This window comes from Camarhynchus parvulus, chromosome 2, assembly GCF_901933205.1.
Source record: "Camarhynchus parvulus chromosome 2, STF_HiC, whole genome shotgun sequence".
Taxonomy (NCBI): Eukaryota; Metazoa; Chordata; class Aves; order Passeriformes; family Thraupidae; genus Camarhynchus; species Camarhynchus parvulus.
Window position 1 is genome coordinate 102,404,999 of NC_044572.1, and position 27,054 is coordinate 102,432,052.

Consider the following 27,054-nt stretch of genomic DNA (forward strand, 5'->3'; position numbering starts at 1 on the left):
ATATCCCCACCAATTTTTTTTCATGCTCGTCATACAACAAACCTTTTTCTATGACTAATATTATCTTCTAGTCCATATGTATTAATTTTTTGGTACAAAAATAATAAAATATCAAGTACATTTCTCACTAACTTTTCCTGGTTTGAGGCTTAAAGAAATCACATAATGCAACTTGCTGCTATGACTCACTAGTAAATTTAGGACTATAAGAATAATATGAGCATTCTGTTAGCTCATACTCTGTTCTAGCTATTTTGCAAATTGTATGTCAAAATCTCATATGCATATATGCCACTATACAGCCAAATGATGGATTTAGTATTTACTATTTAGCAAATAAGTGATTTGAACCACTGTTCAAACACCTTTTAGTAAGTCATACACCGTGGCTGAAATTTAAGTGTCCATGAATGCACATGTGAGGACCAGGGTACCTGCACCGCGGCGTGGATAAGCACAGCCTTTTTCACTTTCTGTACCCGTACCACGAACATTTATAGCTGTACCTGGGGCTCCCACAGACGCCCAGCTCACACTGCACAGCTGCAGCCCCTGTAGAACCCGACCCACAGCGGTGCCGCCGGGCGCCCCACGCAAGGACACCGAGCTTTGTGGGGTCCGTCTGTCGCGCCCCCGCCTCCGCCCACAGCAGCACCCTCGGGAAACGCCGCGGCCCCGCTCCCCCGCCCTCCCTGGCTCGGCCGGAACCCCTGGGAGGGCGCCGCATCCCAGTCCCACGCGGGGCATCCCCGCTGCCCAGGGGATGCCGTGGGGAGGCATTTTTGGGGCAGAAACGCGGAGGGTTTTTTTCAGCTGCTTCCCGAGGGGCTCGGGTAACCCGGGGTGCAACGGGGACGGAGGCCCTGAGGGTCTTTCCCGAAGGCATGTCCTTGGGAGCGGGCGGAAAGGGCGGCTGGGCGTGCGGGGCTGGCGCGGAGGGGCAGCCCGGCCGCCACCGTAGTAAGAGAGCTGCTCCTCCGGTGGTTGGGCTGGGGAGCGCTGGGCTCCTCCTCCTCGTCCCCCCCAGCAGTGCACAGCCAGGCGTGTGACTGACGAGTCTCCCCCCGTCTATCTTTTCCTTTTTTTTTTTTTTTTTTTTTTTTTTTTTTTTTGCCATGGGTACACACACCGAGATGCGCACATGACAGCACTTGGGTGCCAGCGCCGGTGCATCGCCAGGAGGGCTGTGCTTCACTCCGGGCACGCACACACGCATGCTGCTGCTGCTGCTGCTGCTGGAAGTCTTTCTACACGGGGATTAGCAGCCGCCTCTTCGCTCTCTGTATCTCCCTGTCTCTTTCTTCTCCCTTCCTTCCTTTCCTCCTTCTCTCCCTCAAACGCCTGACTGACGGACGGCGGGCAGGAAAAGGTAAATGCGGGCGTGCTGTTTGCTGACGATACGGAGGGTGATGGTGTTGGCGGCGTGCTGCGCGGTCCGCCCTCGGCTCGCCGGGCAGCCTGCCTGCCTCGCCTGCCCTCCCGCCGCGCCGGCGGCTGCCGCGGCCGCCGCTGCCCGGCTCTCCGCGGCTCGGGGGATCGGGTTTTGCCGCGAGAGGTTTGGCTTCCCCAGCCCCCGCTCCTGTCTCTTCCCCCGGGCTGCGAGGTAGAGAGGTTCCCCGTTATTGTGCTGCTCGCACTTGGCACCGCGGCTGCGAGCGTGCGGGAGCGCTTAGCCAGGGTTTCGCGGGAGGAGGCTGGCTATTAATTGCTGTCTGCGCGGAAGAGGAGAGCGCTTCCCCTGGCACGGAACCTGGGCATTATTTATTAATCGGGGCTACGGGAGGGTGGCAACGGGCGGACTCGCCGTCGTCCCCGTGTCGTGTTCCCCCTCCCCGTTTGCTGCATCATTCAAATGAGTAATTCTTCGGTGGCCTTGCGTTGCGGGGCACTATCCCCCCATCCACGGGGATTCTGCCAGCCGCCGTGGACTGCCGTCCTTCTCTGCCCGGGGAGCGCCCCCTTCCCCGGGGAGCCTGCGAGCGAGCGGCGCCGGGTCCTGCCCCGCCGGCTCCCACAGCCCCATAAATAGTTGTCGGCACTTGCTCGGGCCGAGTTTGTCCCGCGTCCCTCCCCGGCAGGACAAGGACAGCGGGGTGGATATTTGCCTCTCCCCTCGGCGAAGCCCGCGTGGTGCGAGGATCCCCTGGAACCGAGAGGTCCGGCGCAGCCCCGCCGAGGGGACCGCGTCCCGCCAGACTCTCACGGACTCCGATCCAGACTTCCGTCCCCAGCGGAGCGGGTGCCTGGGAGTGCGCTTCAAGCCGGCAGGGGACAGGCGGCAGACGGTGCTGCGGAGCCTGCCCTGCCGGGGCGCTCGGGCAGCGGAGCTCCCCCGCCGCCGCGGGCAGGGGGCGGTCGGGCCGGGCTGGGCAGGGCAGGGCAGGTCAGCCCGCCCCGGGCAGGCGCAGCCCCTCCGCGGGCCGGCCCCGGCTTCGACGAGGCTCAGGTGTGCGTGTTTAGCGGCGAAGGGCTCCGGGGATCGCCTGGGCAGCCCCCGGGGCGGAGGTTGAAGCGCCTCCCGGGAAGGACAGGCCTCCCTCCGCCGTGCCGGTGCCCATCGCCTCCCGGGGCTTCCCGGGCAGTGGGACCGGCACCGCCGCTCCCCGCCCTGCGGGTGCTGGAGCAGAGTGGTCCCGGCTGCCGCCGTCCCCCCGTTCCTCCTCCGCCGGGAAGCGAGGCATTTAGCGAGGTCCGTTATGTAATTACGGCGGTTTTTTCCCCCCTTTCTTCTTGTTGTTACTAAACCCGGCTTAGGATGCCGGCAAGGAAGCGGCTACACTGTGGTTGTTTCTGAAGGAGGCTGATAGTTTTATTTGATCTCGGAGAAAAAAAAATGTAGTAATATTTAAGCGCTTTAGTTTCACACATGATTGATTTTTGATTAATCACATCTTCTTATGTTGTTTTCTATACCTGTCAGTGGTACCTAAACATGCAGTTAAAGACAGAAAGCCAAAAAGAAAAAAAGAGATAAAGAATAGTAAGAGATGCAGAATCCGTGAGAACTGTAGTGGACAGCATACAAAGTTGGTTATTAAAAAGAGTAGCTCTTTAACTTAGAGCCTACTTACAAGTGAAAGGTAGGTGTGCTTGCAGGCATGGTGTATACTCAGCTTGTTGTATTGGATTGTATTTCAGTGTTAATGCACCTTTAAAAAGGCAACACTAATTTCTACTCCTGTGTGGGTCCAGTGTAGATGCTTGAGGTATTTCCCCACCATTAGAAGTCATTGTGAGTTTGAGCATTATTCACTGATCCAAGAGGTCCAGAAATCTAAAGGGTGCATATTAAAAGTTAAATAGGTTATATATTTGCAGATCAAGTTACTGCTGATAGTAATGATTACATGAAAACTAGGAATAGTTAATGGCAACAACACAATTCCTTGTTTTCTTCTGTTACAGCTTACTTGTCTGTTTGATACTGCATATTTCAGATAACTATAAATTAGGTAACTAAATTATGTATTTAGATTAGGTAACTATTTAAATTAGTATGAAATAATTAAAACACATGGGAGCAAAATATGCTGTTTATTAGAGAGCGTATCAAGTACTTTAAAGGGTGTAGTAGTGTTTCATTATATATATATATGTATGTGTATATGTATCCTTCTGATTTAAAGTTTTCTTTTACTTCACCATAACTTTATGTAGTTTAATTCAAGGCTTATTCTGTCTGTCTCTTGTGGGACTAACTCTTGGAAGCATATCGATGTAATCTGTGTGTGTTAAGCTTTGCAGTGTTCTTTCTGTAAAGGTGGTGCATCTCAGTGCAGCTCTGGCTAGTGATGTTTCCACCTGAAAATACAAAAAGAACTGCATAAATAATTAATGAGGTAGTGTAGTAAATGAAGGTAATCCCACACCAAGGAAGAATCCATCGAATTTTTTCATTGTCATTTTCACCCTGATCTCATACCATACTGTAATTAAAATTTTCACCCAAATTGTAAGAGACAGATGCAATGCCCTGAGACTGGCATTGCCGTTTTAAGTAGATGAGATTTCAAGGTACTTTAAAGTGAAATAGTTTATTCAGCCCTTAATCTCAGTAACCAAACTTAATTTTTACTGCCTCAGTTGTATTATCTCTCAAGATTTAAGAAAGCTATTTTTGTCAGGGGCACGTAATTAATACTTGTTCTCCTCTTATGCCAAATTTTGCACTTGTGCATAAAGCTCATCCAAAGAAACCTGAAAAGTGGATCTCCATGGTAACAAGAGAGAGATTGAGAGCAAGAGAGAGAGGATTTTCTCCCTCACCATAGGTCAAGACCAGACGCCTACCCATTCCTTAACTTGTAGCAGCATTCGTTGGCACCTTCCCCTCTGTGGTTATTTTGCCTCCTGGGGTGTGCTTTTACTGGCGCCTCATACTTCCAGAGTGAGGATGATGCTACTCTGGATGAGCACAGTTTTTGTGTCATTCCCCGCCCTAATCCTCCCTTCTGCTTGCACTGCATTTGCTTGCTTCTATACCTATATGATTTTACTGTGGGGTTTTGGGAAATGGTTTGTTTTCCCCATCAGATTTTTGTTTTGAAGACCTGTCTTGTCTCTAAATCTGCATAATTGCTGACCGAACCTTACTCGTTAGTTCTCTTCAGATGCAAGTGTGTTCATCTCCTTTTCCCCTATTATTTGTCTGTGCTGGTTTTGGAGTTTTAGATGTTTCATAGCAGTAAAAGCAGTCTACTTCTCACCTGGGAGCAGGGCTGAGTTTAATTTTTTTTCAGTCAGCATGTGAGATGTGATACCAGGATTACTGTTTAAAGATGTTCAGCTGCCATTAACTTTATTTTGCCCTCTGTCATTACAATATGGAACAATTCTTTCTGGGGGAGTCACTGAGGTTTTTTTCCCCCCTTTCTCTTCTTTAAAGAACTGTCTACCTAGACTGTCTGTCTTTCAAAGTTGAGATAAAGTGAACACATTTTATTCTAGATGATCCTGCAGCCAGATACTTAAAACTTACACCGAGGAATGTAACATAGTTTCTATTTCCATTTTCCTTTCTGTACTCTGGTTTTGTAGCTATGATCTCACGAGAGGATACCAAATGGCTCCCTTAGGCTGCTGGTGCACCAGGTCTCTGGGCATATTTCCAGCTCTTTTGCCTTTCCCTGTGACATATCTTGGGACAATTTGAAAACATCTGCTAAAGCAACTATCTTAATATAAGACAGCAGTCATCATTTGTCACTGAGCAATATGTCATTTGTGGCTCTCTAATTGGAAGACAGATGCTGATGCTGACTTTGGCCTTCTTAAATTGTCTAGTTGGCAGATTGTCTGTAGAAACACTTTGCAGTGCTTTGAAATCACACAGTGTATTTCTACTTTTCTGTATCTCTGTGTTTCTTAAGGAATTGCCTGTGCCATTTGAAAATCTGCTCAAGAAACCATAATGATAGCAGCTAGTACATTCATAATCTGGCTTTCCAAGTAAATTTGACTTAATGCATCTCTCCAGTGTCTTCTGGCTAGGTGAAAGCCATTTTTAAATGGTTGCCTGTGTAGCTTACTCTTTGCCTTTGTCTGTGAGCAATTTCTGATTTCTTGCTGCTGGATGCCCTGTCCCTGTATTGGTGGCATTTCAATTAATGTTACTCATTCCAGTTGTTTCCCTCTTTTTGAAAATTTGGCTTCACCTTTAATTAACTAAGGAGGTTCTTCATCTTCTGATTTCTTATGCTAAGGAAACTAGGATCTAAGAAATAAACTTCTATCTGTGTGAAGGAAATGTCCGCTTCTAGATGCCTAGATCCAGGCGTTGAATCTCAGTTGCTGTGGTTCAGGTGACTGAAGCAGGTGACAAGACCATGTGTCATCAACTCATAACTCAGACCGTAATAAAGATCTCAGTAGTTACAGGTGGTGTCTTGTACCTAGAAGGTGCTTTTTTAAGCTTTGTGGGTAAATTTGGAATGTAGGTTGCAGTAGCTTGAGTTAACTTGCAACATCTTACCAGTTTCAGCATCTAAATATCCTGATGTATTGACTCTGCTGAATCAAGTCAAGGATTTCTTAATTTATTTTTTTTTTCTGTTGTGGAAAAAGGAAATAAGAGGGTGAGGATCCCCAAAAACTTTGTCCATCAGTTGTGCTTGAAACCCTATTGATTGTTCTCGGTGTACATCCTTGCTGAAGGTATTCCAAGGAATGTGCTAGTAGAATGGTAGCTGAGTTACTTTTTCAAAAGAAGGGAATTTTTTTTCAGCCAGTTTCCTGACTGTGACTTCAGTTGCTAATTCTGTGCTTGTTCACACTTTCTTCCCATATGTCTATTTAGTTTTGCAGGTGGAACAGGATAATGTATCTGACTGGAGTTCAATAACAATAAGAGATAATGACTGGCAGTCTCACCTACCTTTGTCATGGTAACTCCAGTTTTAGCAGTGTGCATCCAGCACTGAAAGTCTACACTGAGAATTGCTATCTCACTACTGCTCTCTGTGTTTCTTTTGTCTTGTAATCAGGGAAAAAAAAAGAAAAAGGAAGAAAAAAATTAAAGAAGGGTGGATATGAAATCAAGGTGTCTTCTTTGTGGTAGTGGTCTCAAGAGTATCTTTTCATTTATAGCTGGTCAACAGACAGTGTGCAGCTGTCTTTGTCCAACCAGAAGTATTGAGAGTCAGCGTGCTCTGTGGATGCAAGGTGTCCCTCAAATGTACAAAGTGTGTGAGAATCTCTTATCTTCTTTTCATCCTGCAGCAGGAAGAATTTTGGAGCTCCTGCAGCATACCATTCACACAGGGTGACCTTCATTTCATGGTTCATACAGGAATGCCGCTTCTGGTTCTGTGGTGCTTGAACTGCATTGGTGCAAGTGTTTCTCAAGGGCTTCAGAGATCCTTTGTTCTCATCAGTCTGTGTCTTCTGGCTAACTATGGGTTGGGCATAATGCTCAACCCAAGGGCATGGTTTGGTTCTTTAAAGGTGTCAACTGTTGTTGCATCTGGTTTACCTCCATAATGTTGTAAGGTTTTGCTTAGCTCTCTTTTTTTTTGTTTTGTTTTGTATTGTTTGTGACTGTGTTAGAACATCACTGTTATCAGATCCCATTTTCTAAGAACATACCATAGGACTGGATCTGAGCAACCTGATCCACTGGAAAGTGTGCATTCCCAAGATGGGGATTGGAATTAATGATCTTTAAGGTTCCTTCCAACCCACACTATTGTGTGGTTCTGTGATATTCCTCACTGTACCTTCTAACAGATTATTACTTGCAGATGAGTGCTTACCGCCAAATTTATATACAATTTTGTAAATACTGTTGATGAATATCCCAATAGAGCTCTTTAGTGGCAGTGGATGGCAAAGTAGAATTCAAAGAGAAAAAAATCACCAAGGAAGGAATGAGGGAGGTGGAATTAGGAGAATTAATTGTCATTTTGTATAAATTAAGTATTGCAAACATTGTCAAAACAATTTAGATTGAAAAATGAAGGGTAATTCTGCAATTCCATTCATGGAAGACATGTACAACCATAAAATGTAATTTTTGAGAAGATGATTAAAATTTTCTGAGGAAAACATCCCAAATATTCAGATGGCATCTATCCTTTTGTAACAGCAACAAAGTAGGGCTAGTGATTACTAGATTAGTGATACTTTAAAAGTATCATATGTATATCATTGTATGAAATCAGATACTCTAGAAGAGCAGATGCAATGTCTGTTTAGGAAGCATTGTGAACAAATTTTAGTGAAAAAGGTGGATTTCTTAAAAATTATGATATGGATATTTACATGATAAAATAAACTCAAGTGGAATTATAAACTGCAGGTGAAACCTTTTTCTCACACATTTGGATCTTGCTCTTCCTTGGGAAAAGAACCAATGCAGGTTTCTTTTCTTAGCAGCAACAACAACCAAAAAAATAAACAAAAGAAACAACTACCGATATTGCTAGGAGAGACTAGCAATAGGAATCTATTGAGAGACTATTGAGTGGTATTCAGATGAACTGACTGTCCTGTTAGATCACAGAAAAAAATGTTTTTAATTCCTGAAATACTAGAAGCTTATTTGTGTAAAAATTATTGTTGCATCTTTCCCTTTGTTTTTTGGTCCATGACAACTACTTCAAATATGACATTCTTTGTGGAGCTGTTTCAGTTTCTGTGTAATGTCCTTTACTGAGTTGCAGTGGCATGATGGTTGACAAGCATTCACTTCACCTTGGATAGAAATGTTATTTGGAGTTTCTGTGTGTAACCTGCAAATCTATGTGGTGTTTCTTTTCATACTGTGATGATGTGTGGGCTGATTTCCATAATTATTTGTATGTTGTTCTATATCTCTCTGGCATGATATAAATGTCCCTACTGGGAATCTTCATGCTGTGTTTTGCAGGCAGAATTATACAGCAGAATTATATATGAACAAAAGCTAAATACAGGGACGTTCTGCAGTGTTCAAGTACTTTGGGCATTTACAAAGCAGATAGTACATGAGGTACCTCTAAAATCAGTGCAGTGTGCTGCAAAATAATTAATGTGTTATGTTAAATTTTTTCCTGAGGTTGTTTTTGACAGAATTGAGGCAAAATATGAGAGTATACTGAAGTTCTTGACCTGATCCTTTGCTCTTTATGCTGACTGGCATTTTGAGCATGAACTGTGGGAGCAGGCTGCCTGCCCTCTATGAGATGTTAAATGTTCAGCACCAGTTGGTCAGGCCCATATTGGAGGGTTTTTTTAATGTGAAAAAAATGCTGAAATGCAGCAGCAACACTTGCATGTGTTACACTTGTAGAGCCCTTCTGGAGACATAAATATTTGTGAAGAGATTACTCAAGGGTCACAGCATTTCCACAGGGCATAGGAGAAATGAATTGCATTGTATTTCTTTATTCTAAATTTCTGGTCCCTCTATGACAACACACAGCAAAGTGTGGTGAGAGAAAGAGGAAGGTTCATCTCTGCTCATTTCACTTTCTTTTGGAACTAAAAAGAAATTTTGTACACAATGAGAAGAAAAATTTCCAGTAATCAATTTTTCTAGCATACTTTGCACATTTATAGAAACTCTCTAACTTGCTTTTACTGTTTAACTTTGTCTGTAATTTGCTTTGGGCTGCTGTAGGACCAAAAATAACTGGTCCATTCTCCCAAGGACTTGCAGTCTCTCTAAGAATAGAGAAACTAATATATAGGAAAGTCTACAAATGTAAATTTTATTTGTTTAAGAGTTTCAGTATTTTTATTCTGCAATGGTGTCATGCTAGAGTTTATTTTCATATTTAAAATACTACATAATTTAGAACAAATACTGCCAGTGGTCTGTTCCCAGGGATCTCTGTGCAATGTTTCCCTGATGAAAGAAAAAATGCTTTAACCTGAGCATACTGCAGAATACCCCAGTATTTTATTTCATTGCAAATTAAGAGATACTGATGAATAAATTGTATGTGGATCTTTTTTTTCCCCATGGTTTAACTGTGATTCTTGTTTGTTTGTTTTTATACAGAGCTGGGATCATTGATTATTTGTGGTTTAATTAATTAATTAATTAATGGGTTTGCCCGATCTAGTTTAGCCTTTCTGGCTTTGTTAGCATACAGAGTCCTTGCAGCTGATTTATGCGTGGATTTGAACAGATGCTGATTGAGGCAGTGTCCTGGTTTTGAGCAAGTTGGTTTGTGGGGTTTTTTTACTGTTTTGTATTAAAATATGAACATTGCATTGACTCTGTTTTTATGTGCACATGAGAGCCTTGTGTTACTGTAGAACATAAATTATTTCAGTTTTACCTGATGATTTTGCCTTAACGTTTAGTCTAACCATAAACTGCTCTGAACTCATCTTTCTTGCCATATCCAGCTTGCGGTAGCTACTGCCCACGTTAGCAATATGCTTGATAAATGTGGAGTACCTCTTCAGGCTCACATATGCTTTGAATTTAGGTTTAAGGTAGGATTGATTTTTTTGATGGGGATTTTTTTCCCCTCAACCACAGGGATAACACAAATGAGTGAGTGAGTTGCCTTTAAACTCCCTTACTCTTGATGTTGATCTCTCCTTGCTCTTCGGTTTTGTAGGGAAGGCTGAAGAGAAGCTGCGATTAGCTGTTCAGGCACATGGGACACTTTAAAGAATTTTTGTTGCCTTTCTGGTGGAAGCAATGAGAACTTCAAGGAGGAAAGGTGAATTCCGTTCTCGAAGGTGCTGAAGGCAGCAAGTGCACTCCTCACTCACATCTCAGGGCTGAAAAGGCCACTTCAGCTATTGCCATCAGTTGGCCTGGAGAACAGGACTTTATAGACCTGGTGTGTTAAGCCAGCAGCAGCACACAAAGCCCAGGTCAGCCAGACCTGTGGTGGTGCTCACTTGACTGCGCACAAGGGCAGACCCCGCTGTCACAAGTCTACTTCTTACTTCTCAGGAGCAGTCACTCAGTGGATGTGTTGTCAGGCAGTCTTTCTGCATAGTCATGGTGACTGGCCAGAATTTTGGGGGCACAAGTGTCACAGTTATGCTGCACTCATATTTTTGGTAATTGTAAGCACTCTGTATTCTTGGTGAAGGAAATGGTATTGATGCATGCAGACAGGTGCCTTCCACAGAGTGTATGTAGCCAATATGTTGTTTAGTATACCATGTTATATGGCTGAATAAATAAATACAAGATGCCTATAATACATCTGAATTGCAAAATCTAATATGATAATGCTTTTCCCACCACTAGCAGAGCTCAGTAATTTATTACTACAATTTGGTGTCATGGATATGATTCATTCTATTTTAGTGGATGCAAACAAATCGCTTTACGTTTGTGTAGTAATTTATTACTCGAAGCTGAATGCGTGCCTTGTGTGATACTGACATTCTTGAAAAAATTACATTTATTTTGTTTATGTGTATTTTAGGAGGGGTAAAAAGTAAATTTTTCAGCATATACTATTTAAACAATCATCATATTTAATTCAGCAGTCAAGAGGACAAGAACAGTTCTTGGTCCAGTTGAATTTCAATGACAAATCATGCTGGACCCAAATTGAGTCCTCCCAACATCTGATACTAAACCTGTATGTAACACGAATACTCCATCACTTTCCAGTTTGTTCATCTGTGATATGATTTTTTTTATTTAGCTAAGCTGCCTGCTGTGTATTTTGTGTTGAAAAAAGTTAAGCCACAGTATTAGAAAGAAAATGTTTAAATACATTGATCAGTACGTGTGCTGCACAACTTATCTGTTTAAAATAGATGAATAATGAAAAAAAATTCATTTTGCTTCCCCCTTTGAATTTGCAGCTTAGTCATGGATTGTTGCCCACAATTTTATGGAGCCTAATCATGTAGTCCTTTTTTAATAGATTCCATTATTATCATTACAATATACCACCTAAGTAAGTAAATTAATTCAGTGGAGTCTCTCTGGAGCTAAGTTTGTGTGTATGCTGGAAAATTAAGTGTGGCAGATGTAGTATTAATGGTTATTTTGTTAAGCATTTTCTCAGAGTTTGCATGGACATATTTTAAGAAGTAGGATTAATTTTTTGTATTTATTGCTAGGATGAAATTAGTCATGTTTCATCTAACAACTACTTTTAACTAATTCTACTTGTACTGCTAAAGGTGTAATTAAACAAAATATATACTGAACAAAGAAGATTGGGGAACAAACCCCTAAAACTCTGTATTTTATCTAAATAGACCAGATGACCAGATCTTATTCATCTTTATGCACCAACTGGATAGCATCAATAGAAAACAGAAATGTATTTGCAGTAGAGTTTATTTCAGTAGATGCAAAGTGCAGAAAACTGAGTTTGTGACCGGTGTGTTTACAGGGAGGTAAGTGGGATGAAAGCAGGAATGGATTTGACTTAATGCTAGATTCAAGTAGGTGGAAATGTGAGTAACATAAAGCCAAATGAAAACCTGTTTTTCTTATGTAATTTCATTTTTTCAGCATCTGCTATTTGGCGATTTTTAAAATTTGCCTCACCCTGGACTGTTTGGATTTTGGGGTTTTTTTGAGGAAGAGAGGGGTAGGAGTTAAGTATCTGGATAATGGAAGATATAGCAACTGGAGGGGAAAAATCCAAACAAAAAACCCCAAAACAAGCCAACAGAAAACTCAAGGTCTTCACTTAACAGTAGTTTCCTTAATTGAGGTAATGAGGAATGAATTTGAATTTTAGGACCCTAAGGTTTAGTACATAGCACATGAAGCCTTGGAATAGTCCATGAGTAAAGCAGGAGCGGAATGTGCGTGTGAAATGTCTTAATGCATATCACAACTGGCAAATCATTTGTGGAGGTCAGAACACAGTAATAAATGAGCTATGTTCTCTATCTCCTCCTCAGTGACCTATTCAATATTGCCATTCCTGTTGCAGTAATAACATTGTCATTATTTATTTGGCAATAATGAGTCTGAGTTTAGCAAGGAGAAATGAGTTCATAGGAAAATTGTTTTACATAACAGAAAATCACATCACACTGAAGTAGTACAGTTAATTTCAGAGTTTTCCTTGCACACTTTGTTGCAAGTGAACACATAATTTGAATTAATTTTATAACATGATGATGGTGTATAACCAAGGACAAAGATTAAACAAATTAAAGTTATGCTTTTATATTTGCAAATATTTACACTTTTATTTATCATATCAGTTCCAAATGCATTTGCTGTTTCAGATCTGATAAATAGACTTCCTACTTTCAGACCATGTCTGGTAATACAAGTGAAAATAGCATAGTAATTTGGAACTGTAACATTGAAAAAAAGCTACAGTTCTAACCAAATTGTAATGCTGCGTATTCCCTAAATAATTACCTAGTAGATGAAGTCAAGACAGATTAAAATATGCTTGTAGCTCTAAATCATAATTAATTCTCCTTAGTATTTGGTCAACAGTCTGAATTTCAATTTGTAATAACCTTTCCAACTATCCTGTAAGGTCAAACATTATTGCAAGCTTTTTCTGGCAGAGTGATATCTTTTGTGCCTGTCAGAGTTCAAAGATCTTGTGGACAAAGCTCTTAGGTATAGGGTTTAGTTTTAGGTAGTCCTGCAGGGAATTGGTCTTGACAATTTTTATCAGTCCCTTCCAGCTTGAGATATTCTATGATCTTAGATTGGGCAAAATCAGAACACACTTTGAAATGAAAAGCAGACTTAAACAGCTCAAGATTTCAACACCTTCAGCAGGATGTGTAAAGAGAGCCCTGTCCATAAATCCAGCATAGCCTGGTGAAGCCTCTAATGTATACACGTATAATTTTTATTGATGAAGGCAAGTCATGATTGCAGCATTGCAAGAATAATCCATAGAAGCCTGATCTGCTCCTCACTGAAGCCTGTGGCTCACACTGTGAGTGAAATGGCTATCATTTCCTTAAGCAGGCACTGGATTGTGTCAATACATGAGCACAAAGAGCACGTCTCTTTTTTTTTTAATTTTGAGACCTGCTGGGATACTGGCACTTCAGAACGTTATCTCCTAAATGCTTTGCTTTTCCACATGAATCATTTGAAAGGCAGACACTATACTGCTGCTTGGTCTCCTTTGTATGTGGTTAATATTTGTGGGGGTTTAGACATTGTATGTGCACAAAAATGACACTTGAAGGGACAAAAAAGGCTGTACAGGTTCAAAAGTGTGAATGTGCATGGATAACTGAAATCCTACTTCAGGCTTGACTTTTTACATTGCAGACAGTTATTCCAGGTTTCTTTCAAAGAAAAACTTAATCCCCACTTGGTAAACCTGCACATAGCCTAGGTTTTATCTCTGTCTCATGTTAGATATATGCGTAGCACTTAACAGAGGTCGAAGTAGTGCATGAGATCATCTAAGCTGACTTGAATTTTACATACAGAGGATGGAAACTGGCAGTTAAGCTAAATATTGGAAGATAAAGACATTATTTCTCCCACTAAAGATTCGTAGTCATCAAGACTGTCAAATTCATTTGTATGTCAATTACGGTTTCAGAGGTGAAAAGTCAGGCTGCTTTTCAAGACAAGTTTTTCTAATTAGAGTAATGAATGTTCGATTAATATTCCATTAGTAATATATGATAATTATACTATGATGGTCTGTCACTTTAAGTACATACAGGGTAAGATCACGGATGCATTTTTATGTTGTTATGCCTTTGTCAGCTTTAGTTCCCATCAACAGTCAGCTTTATGCAGATGCTCGTTGAAATATTTCAGAAATACATTTTGTCCTTAAGCCTGTTAAATGATGCTACACGTCTGCTTTGTGGGTCAATGCCTATCTCTTGCTTTGTTTAACATTTCATCAGGGTTCTACGCTTTGACATTCACTGATTGAGCTTACAGAGAGAAACTTCACTATTCAGGAACTGTAATGTGTGAGGAAAATCCTGATTACTAACTGTGAATAAATCCAAATCAGGAAATAACAGCAACTTCATAGAACTATGGTGGAAAATCTTAGGAATTCTGGAGGTTCAAGACATTTCCCTGCAGTAACAGGTTTTGTAGAGATGCATGCAATTAATACTCAGAATCCCTGAGTTAATATCATGTATCTCCCTAAGGGTGACAGTGACATTCAACGTAGCTCTGAGGGATGAGAGCTTACAATGCTTCCCAGTGAACCTCATGGTCTTCTTCATCCTTTTAAAGCAGCTCTGGCACTCATTGCAGACTGTGGGCATCCTGGTATATGAGGCATATTAAGAGCGAATGGGGGAAAAAGAATGGGATGTGATGCTACAAATCGCATAGCAGAATGCTGGAGCAGCAGACAGGGACTGTCTGGATGCACATCTAACCCAACTCTGGTTTTTTCTCTCCTTGCATTGTTTTCCATTCAGCCCAGATTCAGAAGACTATTTTCTTTGTATTGCAACCTTTACATTTGGCTGAAGCTTTCTTTCACAGTTGAAGAAAGGAACCGTAATTGATGCTGGCATACATGTTTATATGGGCCATGTGTTAATTATCCAGGGTTGCAAATGAGCAGAGACATTCTCCAGTTGTGTGTGCATGCTATAGTGTATATAGGAACAATTGCAGTATTTGAATATTTCATTCATTCTGCACTGATTTAAGTTTCTTTTCAACACTTTTGATCTTGAAACGTATTTATGATATTAAGTAATGTATTTTTTTAACTTAACAGGACTATTTTTTTTTAATACTATCATGTAGGGATACGAGATCACAAGAAGCTATAGTGCAATGTGGTCTGACTCTTGGAATAGTAAAGGAATGAGTTACTGTAGAGGACTGTCACCCTTTTTGTGTCCAGCTGCAAATCTGTGAGAAGAGCTTTGCAATTAGCTTTTGTAAATACTAGCTGACAGCAGAGGAGGGTTTGAGACTTTGGTTTCCTGGGCTCCACTCCAAGTTCTGGAATGAAATACACTTCAGTGACTGCATATCTCCCTGCCCCTGTCTCATCTGTCTCCCCTAGCCTGACTACTTTGTCTCCTCATCTTGACTCATGTTAGTTCTGTGGGCACCATGATTCTTACCACCCTTTTTCTGCATTATGGTGAATGCTACCTCTGTCATGCTTTCCATAAAGCATGGATGGAGGACAGAAGGCACTGGAAACAGTACATTTTAATCTCATTTTTAGCACTCATGAAGTTGTGCCCCACTGAACAGCAATAAGCAATGACAAAGTCTCTTACTCCTCTGCAGATTCAGGTGTTGCAGGGGGAGCATGTTCTGTGGGACAGGGGTACAATGAGGACGTTTATTTCAACTTCTAATGTAACTCCTGTTGGGTGAGATGAAACAGCAGATTTCTAAGGACACCTTTTTGTAAGTTTTATTGCTTTCATGCCAGAATAACCTTGTTGCCCTATTTTAAAAAATGGGAGCAGTAGCTGTTCAGTGATATATTTTTAAAAATTTAACTTCAACAAAACTTTTTTTGAAAACACATATGCTCAGATGTATCTCAGCTGCCCTTCTAAAAAAGTTTAACTCTGAACAGCTCAGGCATTTTCAGTTCATTTGTAACTCAGATTATTTAATATTTTTTATTTGAACAAAAGCAGTTAAATGGTTAAATTCGTTAAATCTGAGTTTAGATTGGTCTATATGTGGCAGTAGCTGGGTCTGAAGACATGCAGCCCATTGCCTTCTATGGGAGATTTTTTGTTCATAGGGGAGATTTTTTACCAGGAACTTATTGGTAGGATATCATGGATGAGTCAGGATTGGGCAGAATCTCTCTGACACTGATACAGAGCTGCTTTCAAGGACAGTCTACAGAGTCTATAACTTAGCAGTGGGTGATGGTAACTACTCATAGGAAACTTGAATCCAGAGGTAGAGCTGAAAAGTGCTTTGATGGACATGGAAGCAGGAGAAACTTGGCCAGGAAGGGCAATTTTGAGTTTTTGTTAACTGGAGTTACCAGGATTTTCAGAAAAAAACTTCTCATGGCAGTGAGCCGAGAAATTGAGATCCTAATGCAAAAGCAATTAATTAGGATTGTTTGGGGAAAAGATGACATAGCTGTTTGGAAAAACAGTGTTAGGTGGGTGAATGTGACCTTAGAAATCAACTGATGTGCTCAGTTTTATATCCATTAAGTATTCCCAACAACAGAGGAGATTTTGCTTTAGAGGTGTACAATGTAGAGATGTACACTCCTTGATATACCAATAGAAAACTGCACAGGGATTTCCACATTACTGGGAGTAAACTGGCCTTGTGACAAGGAGCACTTGTAATTCTAGAGAATGTTCAGTGAATGTTCAGTTTCTTTACTAAATACTGCTGTTTCTTTGTTGAATTTCATTGGAGAAACTGCAACAGTGCCCAAAAGGATAAGGGATCAACTAAACTGATCCCTCATCCTTTTGGTTGCTGTGATGTATACTGGACTTCAATATGGTGACTATATTCATCATCAGCTGATATAGCCTCCATTTTTTCGTTTTCTGATGCCAAATTATGATCTTTTTGTTTTATTTCCTGCTAAAACTCTAGTGTTCTTAAAACAGCGCTATCTTAATTTTGTGCTGGTAGCTTCCTCTCTTCATATATTTCCTTATTTTCTCAGTTAAAAATGTATTTTTCAATGTTTCATTAATTATCTTTGGGTTTTTTGTAGTAAATATATACTTGGAATCTGCTTGAAATGGTTTTAAAGAATTTAAATTCTCCTTTAATCTTTGTTAGTAGTTGAACAGAAGCATTCATTATCTTGATTTGATCAGATCTGTGCACCTTTGTGCAATGAAATCAAATGTAATCTAACATCAGCTTCTTTATATAGGATGAGTAATGAGATTGTTTTCACCCAAACAGAATGTAATTTTTAAGAATTATTTTAGCTTTTATTTTCTATTGCAATTCTTTGGACAAAAATGATGTATGTTGCTCACATTTTAGAGTCCTCTTGGTAGGGAGTACAGATTATTCAATGACTAATATTAAACCCACTTTTCTTTCCCATCTGCACCATATAAATGTTATTCTTCTTCAGTGTCACCATATTTCTCCAATCGTAATCACAACCAAAATACTGTCATAATGGTGACACCAAACTAATACTAGTGCTATCTGTAAAATAATATTTCCCATATTCTCAGCTGAAAAGCTCTGGAACCTTGTATGTGGTGTGTGGGAAACTGTGCTTAGGGGTATTTTTAATGCTTATCCCTTTATTCTGCATTAGTACTGCATCATACAAGCAATAGCTTGAGGAAGAATACTCCTGCTCAGCTGACAATTCAGGAGGTGTTGCTGTCCCTCAGAGAAAAGATTTAATTATGTCTTTTTCTTTAGGCTTTACTTGGATTTGTGTGCTCTCTGGTGCAGAAGAGGATACGGGTCTTTTTCTCCCGTGGCAGATAACCCATTAAATGTACCTAATACAATTGAAATAGCTGTTCCAAAGAAGAACCAGTTCTTGTCCCGTTAATTAAGGCTTTTTGATGTGTCATTTATTTGAGCGTCTTACTGCAGCATCTTGTTTCTGACAGCTCAGAGGCTGTCTGTTTTACTAACTGTGGGTGTGGCACATTGCAACAGAGGGAAGTCAGCATTGCTTGTTTTCTTTGATGTTACAATGCTCCATTAATAATCTCCTATTTTAACAGTATTATTTGGTTATAAACTGATTTTATAGAGGATTAAACTACGCTCTTGCTGATAACAAATGGATTTTAAGCTTCAGCAAATAACATAAATTTATCTAATTTGACAGATCCTAACATGGATTTCAAACAGACCCAAATCAAGTACCTTTGTGATCATTTTGGTGGTTCCTTTGTGGCATTGAAACTATTGTTCTTTCATAATCACATCTTCTTAAGGACCATAAACAAGTTAACTCTGTTCATTTTACATCAAAATAAACTTTGAATATTTAATACTCCTGTGTCTTTCATATAGTTACAAAAGACTTTTGCAAAAATATTGGGTGAAAATTCCTGCATGTTAAGCAACTGCATGGAAATTATGACCTATTTTCAGATCCTTTTTAGGCAAATGATAAGATGGAAAAAATACATTTGGAACTAGTATAGGAAAATGGTTTATTACAGTAACTGTGTAATGATAAGACTTGAGGAAGAACTGATATATATGGAAACTTGAATGATTTGTTGAAATTCAATGGATTCCAACTTTTCTTCCATTTGAAATGCTTATGTCTCACAATTGTTCCTGTAAACCACTTTACAAGAAGTCTTTAAGAAGGATAGTGACTTGGGTTTGTATCTACTGCGTGCAGAATCAAATCAAGAAAAAAGTGGTATTTTTCCTACAAATGTATGTTATCAAATATCAAATATGTTTGTTCTTATATAAAGCATTTGACTGTTGGAAACCATTTTTGTGTTGTTGATGTGGTTTTATCCAGTGACTTTTTAGACTTGGCGATGTGGAGTTGTGTTGGAAGCTGTGACCTGGGTTGAAGCCCACCAGAGCAACATCTCTTTTATTGTGGGCCACTGTGGCCAGAGGGTCCTGCCCTGGGACCATTGCATTTGGTAGCCAGAAGTTCATTAGTTCTTTCCTTTCTCTCACTTTGAGTATGAAGATTTAGGTTTCTTACGCTCCTGCGGCATACTCCCGAAAGGTCTTCTCCTCAGAGCCAGCAAGAGAAGTTCAGTTTGTCTTGTGAATTAGTGGATGAAATGTCAGGATGGGAGCTGGTCTCACATATGCTGCTCATTTGGGGAAGCAGCCCTGGGCTCAGACTGCATACAGATATACAAATCAGTCATGATTTTAAAATGAGGACAATAGTATGCCACTCATAATGCAAATACAATAAGTAAACTCCATGCCTTTATCTGATTTTAGCGATCCTCTAAATTCACTCCTTGTTAGATGACCTGAAATTTTGTCATGAACAAAGTGAATTATGCAAATTTCGTAACTTCAATTTATGCTGCAAATTTGCATATATATATGCAAATTATATACATATATATATATATATATATATATATAAAGTTACAAAATCCACATACAGATAGGCAAATTCTGCCTCAATATCTGCAGGCCTCTGTTTGGATATTTTGGGTTTATGTTGAATCACAAAACTCAATTTAGTTTTCATGCAACTCCATGTGTTTCTGTGGTGGTGCTCAAAGCTAACTTAAGATTTTCATCTCCCTTCTGTACATGAGAGGGGGCAAGAATGGAGGCCAAATTCTGCTTTCTTTGATATTTTACACATTATCTGTAAATTTTCTCTATTTGCAGTTAATGTTCATGTCATTGCAGTGCCACCTCCAAACACTGATTGATATTGTTGACTTCTTGTAGAAAACCAGATTTGCCCTTTAGTATCCCTGCTCTGTGAAATAAAAAGTGAGTAAAAATTCCCAAATCCAACAAATTAGGTCATAGATTTGTATTTATATAGTCAGACAAAAGACCAATCTATTTAATAATCAATATAGGTGATTAATTAATGTCAGACTGTACTCACTGAACCTTACCTTCTTAGATTATTTTGGCTAATATTTAGAATATATTCTAGCTTCCTAAAAATCTTGCTGACCCCAACCAAATACATTGTACAGATATTTTCACATACATATGACATCTTTCAGGGTGGTCATGGGCTCTCCGTGGAGGCCAGCAAGACAATCATCTCATTAATATTTTCTTCTCTCAGGTGTCCTAAAAGTAACAGGTAGAAGGAAAGTGGTGTACTTCTTTGATTAGTATAAAGCTAGGTCATCAGTGATGTTGTTGCATGCTAGGACTTTGAGGTGTAAAACCAAATTTACGCCCCCATGTCACTTCAGTAAGAGCCAGACTCTTACAAAAAACCTCACAGAATTTCTGTCTGATTGGGGTTCCAAAAAATCAACCAAGTTCCCCTAAGGTTTTTCTATGTTTCATGATATTACAGCTGTGTTGCTTAATGAATACAAGGTGATGTCTCCTTTGAGGAACCATCTTTTGGATTAATTCTCCATAAAGCAATAGCCTGCAATTCTCCATAAAGCAATAGTACTCTTGCAAAGACTGTTAGCAGGTTGGCAAAGTTTTGCTTCCTCCCTCATGTATCAAATTTGGCTCAATATGGGTTTATGCTACCTAAACTACTCCCCAAAGGTTTTTAAGAGCTGCTGTACCAGAAATCTCCACTCTCTTTGGGGTAATAACCACTTATGACTTTGTGCATTAAGGGACCTGTGTGTCAAAATGTATTAACCTGAGAAGTTTGTGTTGTCTGAAGAACAATCCACTTCAATATTTACTTAAAGCAAAAGCAAACCCTGTTGATCAGTAAAATACAGAGGTGGGACAGTGACTGTAAAGTTTCCCCCACCATCACCACTTCTGCCAAAAGTTTAATTTTCTGCAAGTCTCTCTCTGAATGGATATTGCAAACAAAAATTTTCATAAATTCTATTGCAGATTGAGCTCCCAGGATACTCTGAATTTCTCGTTGGCAGATTTGGGACAGCTATTTTGATCTATTCCTGCAATGTTAGAGCTATTGGAAGGGCTCATATGAACAGCTAGTAAATTTTACTTGAAGTTTGTTAATGAAGTCCCAAAAACTTAGTGAATAACTAAGGCACTTGAACTTTAGAGTGTATATGTGATCAGACTGGATATAGCATGGGCTCAGGGAAACCTATTATTGTCCTCTGAGAAGCTAAACAAGATGAAGTCATGTGCAGGTCTGATCTCATTAGTTAACATTGTTCCTGATCTCAGTGTTGACCTCTGAGGAGGCCTAAAAAAATACAAGTGAATTGTCATGTCAATTCACAGATTGTGCTTATAGTAACATTTTACTTTCCTGTTCATATTCTTAGTTATTGTTACAAATGGAAAATTGTGTCTATTAAAGCAAATGGTCAAACAATTTGTAACATCAACACCTGGTGGCTACAGTTATAGAGAGAGCTACTTTGTAGCATGTAATAGGACTTCCTTTGTTTTGTTTTTATGACAGCAAATATTTGTTTTGAAGAGAGAAATAGCCAGAACAGTATTCTAGGGTTAGTGTTTTCTTACAGTGTGATATTTCCTACTATGTTTTGTACTCTTGATATATTAAGTAGTTTGTGACAGACCACAGTAACTTCACTGAAGGATTTAATCATGCAGATCTACAAGTTTTTTAAGAAATAAGTGATGAATTTATTGAATATATAGGTGAGCTAAGGGAAGTAAAGCAAGAAGAATGAAATTTTCCTTGCCCCAGTGAATTTTTTGACATCTCTACCTACAAATGTATCTTAAAAGAAAAAAAAATGAAGGGAAGTATGTCTAAAGCATAACCTACTATAACAGAATGTCCAAACTTTTATTTCTTGATTCCTCTTTCCTGCCCATGTTTATTGTTCACCATCTTCTATTTATTTTCTCTTTTTGAATAACATCAAAATAATATAGAAGCTAATGTTTATGTTTTAAGTTAATGACCCTCTTTGAAGAAGGTACAGCTTTTGTGTTAGGGCTTTTTTCCCTTTCATTTGCTTGTTTTACAGATCTGTAACATGATATTCCCTAGATTTTCTGACTATTTTCATAGAAAATTTTTTGACAAGTAGCTAAGATAAATTATTCACCTTAAAGCTGTGTTTCTGTAGCAATAATTTCTTTTGTACAGAAGGAAGGAATAATAACCAATTTTTTTAAGGTATATGGTCTCTACTTTGTCCCTCTGGCTAATTCTAAATAAGAGATGTATTTACACCCAGTTTCCATATACCAGTTTTACATGTATCATAATACTAATAATTAGCATTTTATTCTGGTGCCCTTAAAAATATTAATAGTTTATAGATACACTGCTGCACCATATAAAACCTCTTCAAGGGCTTGGTTTAGTTTGAAAGTACAAGGAAATTTTGAGAAACAATGTAACGTGGATAAATGAAGTTAGGAGGTCAATTGTGCCCCCCTTATTTAATGTGAACAAACATCTTATGGGATTCTGGAGTGTGCATCTAATTTATTTTTATTTGTAGAGTCCATGTCAATACTTTCAGTTGTGTGAACCATAACACAAATTCTGCTAGATATTGCAGCTATGGTCTTTTGTAAGGCTAGATTTTCTTTTTACCCATAGAAATAATATACAGTCTCTTCATTAAATATACTGGTAGCTCCTAAAATGATTAATTAGTCATGCCATGGAATTGCAAGAAAACGTAGTGTAAGTAAAAGAAGCTGTTAGATCAAAATCTTTGGGGAGAAGTGATAAAAGAAACTATATTGGTTATGAAGAGAGACCTACCTGAAAACTCTAGAGGCAGAATTTTGTGTGGATTGAGATCTCTATAGTGTTATGAGGAAAGATAAAACTCTCTCACAGAAATTCAGAGGGAGAGAATATACTGTTATCAGTGTCATAGCTTAAATGCTTTGCTCTACAGTTGGCAAGTTGTCATTACTAGAAAAATAATTTTATTTTAAAATTAAGTTGTAAAAAACCCTTTGAATTTGGTGTTCACAAGCTCATTCATTTAGATTTAAATAGAAACATAAATGAAAGTGTATTAACATTATGTTTCAGGTCCTCAGTTTCAAAATAGGATATTTAGAAGAGCTAGGAAAAGCACATAGAGAAGTTGCTGAACAAATAAACTCAGGATTTTTTGAGAGGGAGGGGAACACTATTATCTTTATCATGGAAGAAGCTATCTGAAACTAGTGCCAGTGTTTTCTCGTTTAGCTGGACAAAATGGTCATTCTCCAGAAATTATTTAGAATTAGGAAGTCTGTCTGTTCCATTCCTTCTAGGCTAATCAAAAAAGAAATCCATTAAAAGATAGAACAGAAGCTGCTAAAAGCAAGGGTTAGTTACATATAGTAGGAGATGTTTTAACAGTTTTTCAGACAAAGGAACAGAAAAAAAACAAAGAATGAGATATGATAAGGGAAGATTAAACAGCAATTTCATTATAGGCATTAAGGAGTAGACTGAAAGGTGCGTTAACCATATTTCTTCTGTTGGTAAGGGTGATACAGCTAACTATGAGAGCAAAGGCGAGGCATAACAGGCACTTAGTGACTGCAGAACATGTCAATGTCCACCAGTTGAAGTGATATGGGAGGTATGGAATAGTTGCCCATAATTTTCGCTTTCACTTAAATATTATGTGCAGTGGCAAGATCTTTATTTTTACTTAACATTGGTAAATACCTAGATAAATGTATTTTTTGAGAAAATATTAGAAATGTGGAGGTCAGTAAACAGTTGCAGGGAATTTTATATGGACTTAGCAGAAGCAGGTATTGTTAAACAATCTATAGCTTTAAAAAAAATCATTAGTGAAGAGTGTTTAATGCATGAAAATATGGCAGATATCAAGATAAGTTTAAGTAAAGCACTTACTTACGGTGCCACTGGAGAACTTTTGAAACATGAAGAGCAAAGAACTGAGATGGACAAGATATTGGGCAAGGGAGATACCACTGTGGTGAAAGGAGCAGTACTGGATTGGGGGAATTTGCATTCATCAAAGTTAGGTCTTCAGATTTGTTGTGGCTTAGTATTTCATTGTCAACCCTGGCATGAAGCGTAGGAGTATGCTAAGGAATAAGTCAATGTTTTGGAGATATCTGGAGTTCAGAGGAGGACTAGATAGATTTGCAGAAATGTGAAGAAGTTTAGCTTTACAGTGTGCAAGCAATCAGTGTGCAAGCATGCCAGTGCTTGAGGACTTATTCAGATTATTTCTTTTGGTTTGGGAATTCATTGTTTGTAAGAGAAGTCTGGGTAACCAGCTGAGTACAGGATGACTACAAAGGCTTGTAATAATGGTTTGAATGTAGGCAAAGGCCACTGCTAACACAGAACATGCCAGGACAGAGATTTCCTCAGATGCAGACCGAGCACCGTGTGTGCCTGGGAGGCCAGCCTGGAGTGTACTGCTCTGCCTGCACTGAGGGCTGGCCAGTGCCAATGCTCTGTGCCCTGTATGTGCCCAAGTCACCTGTCCCCGAGCTGCCTGCTCCCACATCAGCAGCCCAGAGGCACTAGGGGTTGAGGCTGGGATGAGTCAGACTGACAAGCAGCTGCTGCTGAAGGGAGGGGGCTGCTCTAGGAGGAAGGTAGAGTGTATGCCTGAGTGGATGGGGATGAGGCAGATGTGTAAGCTCCAGTGATGCCTGTAGAGATGAACCTTCTGCCCCCTCTTGTCTGACCCCAAGCCAATACTTTGTGTACTTGGTTCTTCCTTCTTGCCAGGGAAATTGCTGCATTCCCACCAATAATCCTTCTCCCAGGGATCACCAGACTGCAGCTTTCCTCTAGTCTTGGTTATCATGGTCATTGAAGATGATCAGAGTGCTGGAGGAGGACAGGCTGAGAGAGTTAGGGTTGTTCAGCCTGGAGTACAGAATGCTCTGGTGACACCTTAGAGCAGTGTTCCAGTAGTGGAAGTAGTGGGGACCTAAAAAAATTTCAGAGAGGGACTTTTTACAAGGGTATGTGCCTAACAGGACAAGGAAATGGCTTCAAACTGAAAGGGGATGGGTTTTGCTTAGATAATGGGAAGAAATCATTTCCTATGAGAATGGTGAGGCACTGGGGCAGGTTCCATGTAGAAGCTATGGGTTTACCATCTCTGGAAGTGTTCAAGGTCAGATTGGATGCAGCTTTGAGCAACCTGGTCTACTGGGAGGTGTCCCTATCCATAGTAGGGGGATTGGAGCTGGATGATTGCTTTGAAGGTCACTTTTAACCCAAACCATTCTGTGGTTCTATGATCTTCACTCTTCTGAAGACCTGTGATCCCTTCCAATCCTCTCTGTGTGTGCTGATGGAATTTCATGACCCCTGCCACTTCCTCATGGCTGTGAAGTGGAGTTTTACTTATATGGTGAGAATGTTTTGCTTGACATGAAATGGGGCAGAAGAATACATTTTACTGCATAATCTTAGTGGTTGAATTTCATCTGAATAACTGTGGAAATCTAATCACCCATTGGCTAAATAAGGTTCATATTTGGCAAAAGGACGCATAAAAGAAAGATAATATATTGTAGGGTTTTTCTTTAGCCTGGAAAGTGACAAAATGGCTTTCTATATGTACACAAAGAACTGAACTGAACACCAGGGAGGGAACAACTGTTTGAGTCAAAGGATAGTGGTGATATATACACAAGATGATCCACACATGAATAGTTATGGGCTGGAAAACAGAAAAAAAAATTACTTTCAATTACAGGAGGTTTTAGAGCAACAGTTCAAGATTGATTTTCTGATTAAATTTGCTAAGCACATCTAAGAACTTATATGATGTGGTTATGTGTGATAACAAGGGAGAAATATTTGTGAACCTAGAGGCCTCTTCCAGTCTAATTGAGGAAGACTTCTTATAATACAGGAGACATTAATGATTTTGCAGAGTTAGTTCTCAGTCTCAAGAGCTTTCTTAAGAGTGAAATTTGTCATTTTTTGTATAACCAAACTTTTTTTGAAATGTTATGTGGTTTCCTAGGTTTTTCTTTACTTTCTGAATTACCATTTTGTGGTTTATGAGAATACACTCATATATCATTGTTTAAAATAAGAAAATTGATCTTCTATCTGTCTGGGATGAAGTATTTTATGAAAGATTAACAAGATTGAATTGTTGTAATGGGCAGAAAGAAAGGAAGGTAATGCTTCAGAGGAGGCAGAATGGACTGAGGGAGGGAAGAGCAACAGAAGGATCAGTGTGAGAGAAAACTCTGTTTATGTAAACCAAGCTTCTGAATAATGAGTTATCTGGAGATACCATACTTTGGTGATAAAAGTACACCGACTTCATATATATCCTACCCTCAATTTTAGGATTAATCATGTGCTAAATTTTTGTCTGCTTTGATCTCAGTGGGAGTCTTCCTTCTTCCGTGGAATCTGTTTTTGGGACTGTGATGTGAGAAGCCATCTCATTTTAAAGCATACTCAGGAGATCAATTTAAGCCAATTTAGTTCAGTGTCCGTAGGTATGATGTTTCAAATCCCTACACAAGATTTGTCTCTGTAACATCTGTTTTTAGAGCCTGAATTCTATTACGTTTCTAAACTCACTAAGTTAGAAATGTTTTATGCAAAATTTTATCCCTGACTTACAGACTCTGAATTGCAGTATCTGCAGTGAAATATCAACAGTCTAACTAGGTTGTGCCAGTAGCTATTATTATAAGCTTAGTCTGGGTTTCTAAGTAACTAAACTATGATATTTGTATATTAAATGTATAATTTATAAGTAAATGTAGAAATAAAGTAGACTTTTGGGAGTGTATTAGCTTTAATTAGCTAAAAAAAGGGTGTTTTTCTTTTTGGTATTTGTGTAAATTAGTTTACTATTGGATTAAAATAATCCAAACTGCTTATTTTTGATTATTTTTCATTTCTAAGGACCAAATAGTGCAGTCTTTAGGGAAAACACTCATTCAGTTAACTTGGAGTTTTGTTTGGATGAGTGCCATGAGATTTGTCCCTAAAAACCATTGAATCTATACCTACACCAAGCTTTAACAAATATTTCTCTGTCGCATTAATGAGCTGCTTCTCTACACCCTGAGTGTATTCCCTTTGCAATCTACAGTGCTTGTCTATCAAAATATTTTTCCATTCCGAACATTCTTTACTGTGTTTCATTTGCTTT

At 39.5% G+C, this 27,054-nt stretch overlaps 1 protein-coding gene across 1 annotated transcript in view; it reads left to right on the plus strand.

The window, feature by feature from the left end:
- Positions 1 to 1,209: 1,209 nt before the first annotated feature.
- DLGAP1 (DLG associated protein 1) overlaps positions 1,210 to 27,054 on the plus strand; it is a 397,584-nt gene continuing 371,739 nt past the window's right edge. The window contains exon 1 of the mRNA XM_030970064.1: positions 1,210 to 1,369. The gene's annotated coding sequence lies outside the window, so the exon portion shown is untranslated. The remainder of the gene's footprint in view (positions 1,370 to 27,054) is intronic.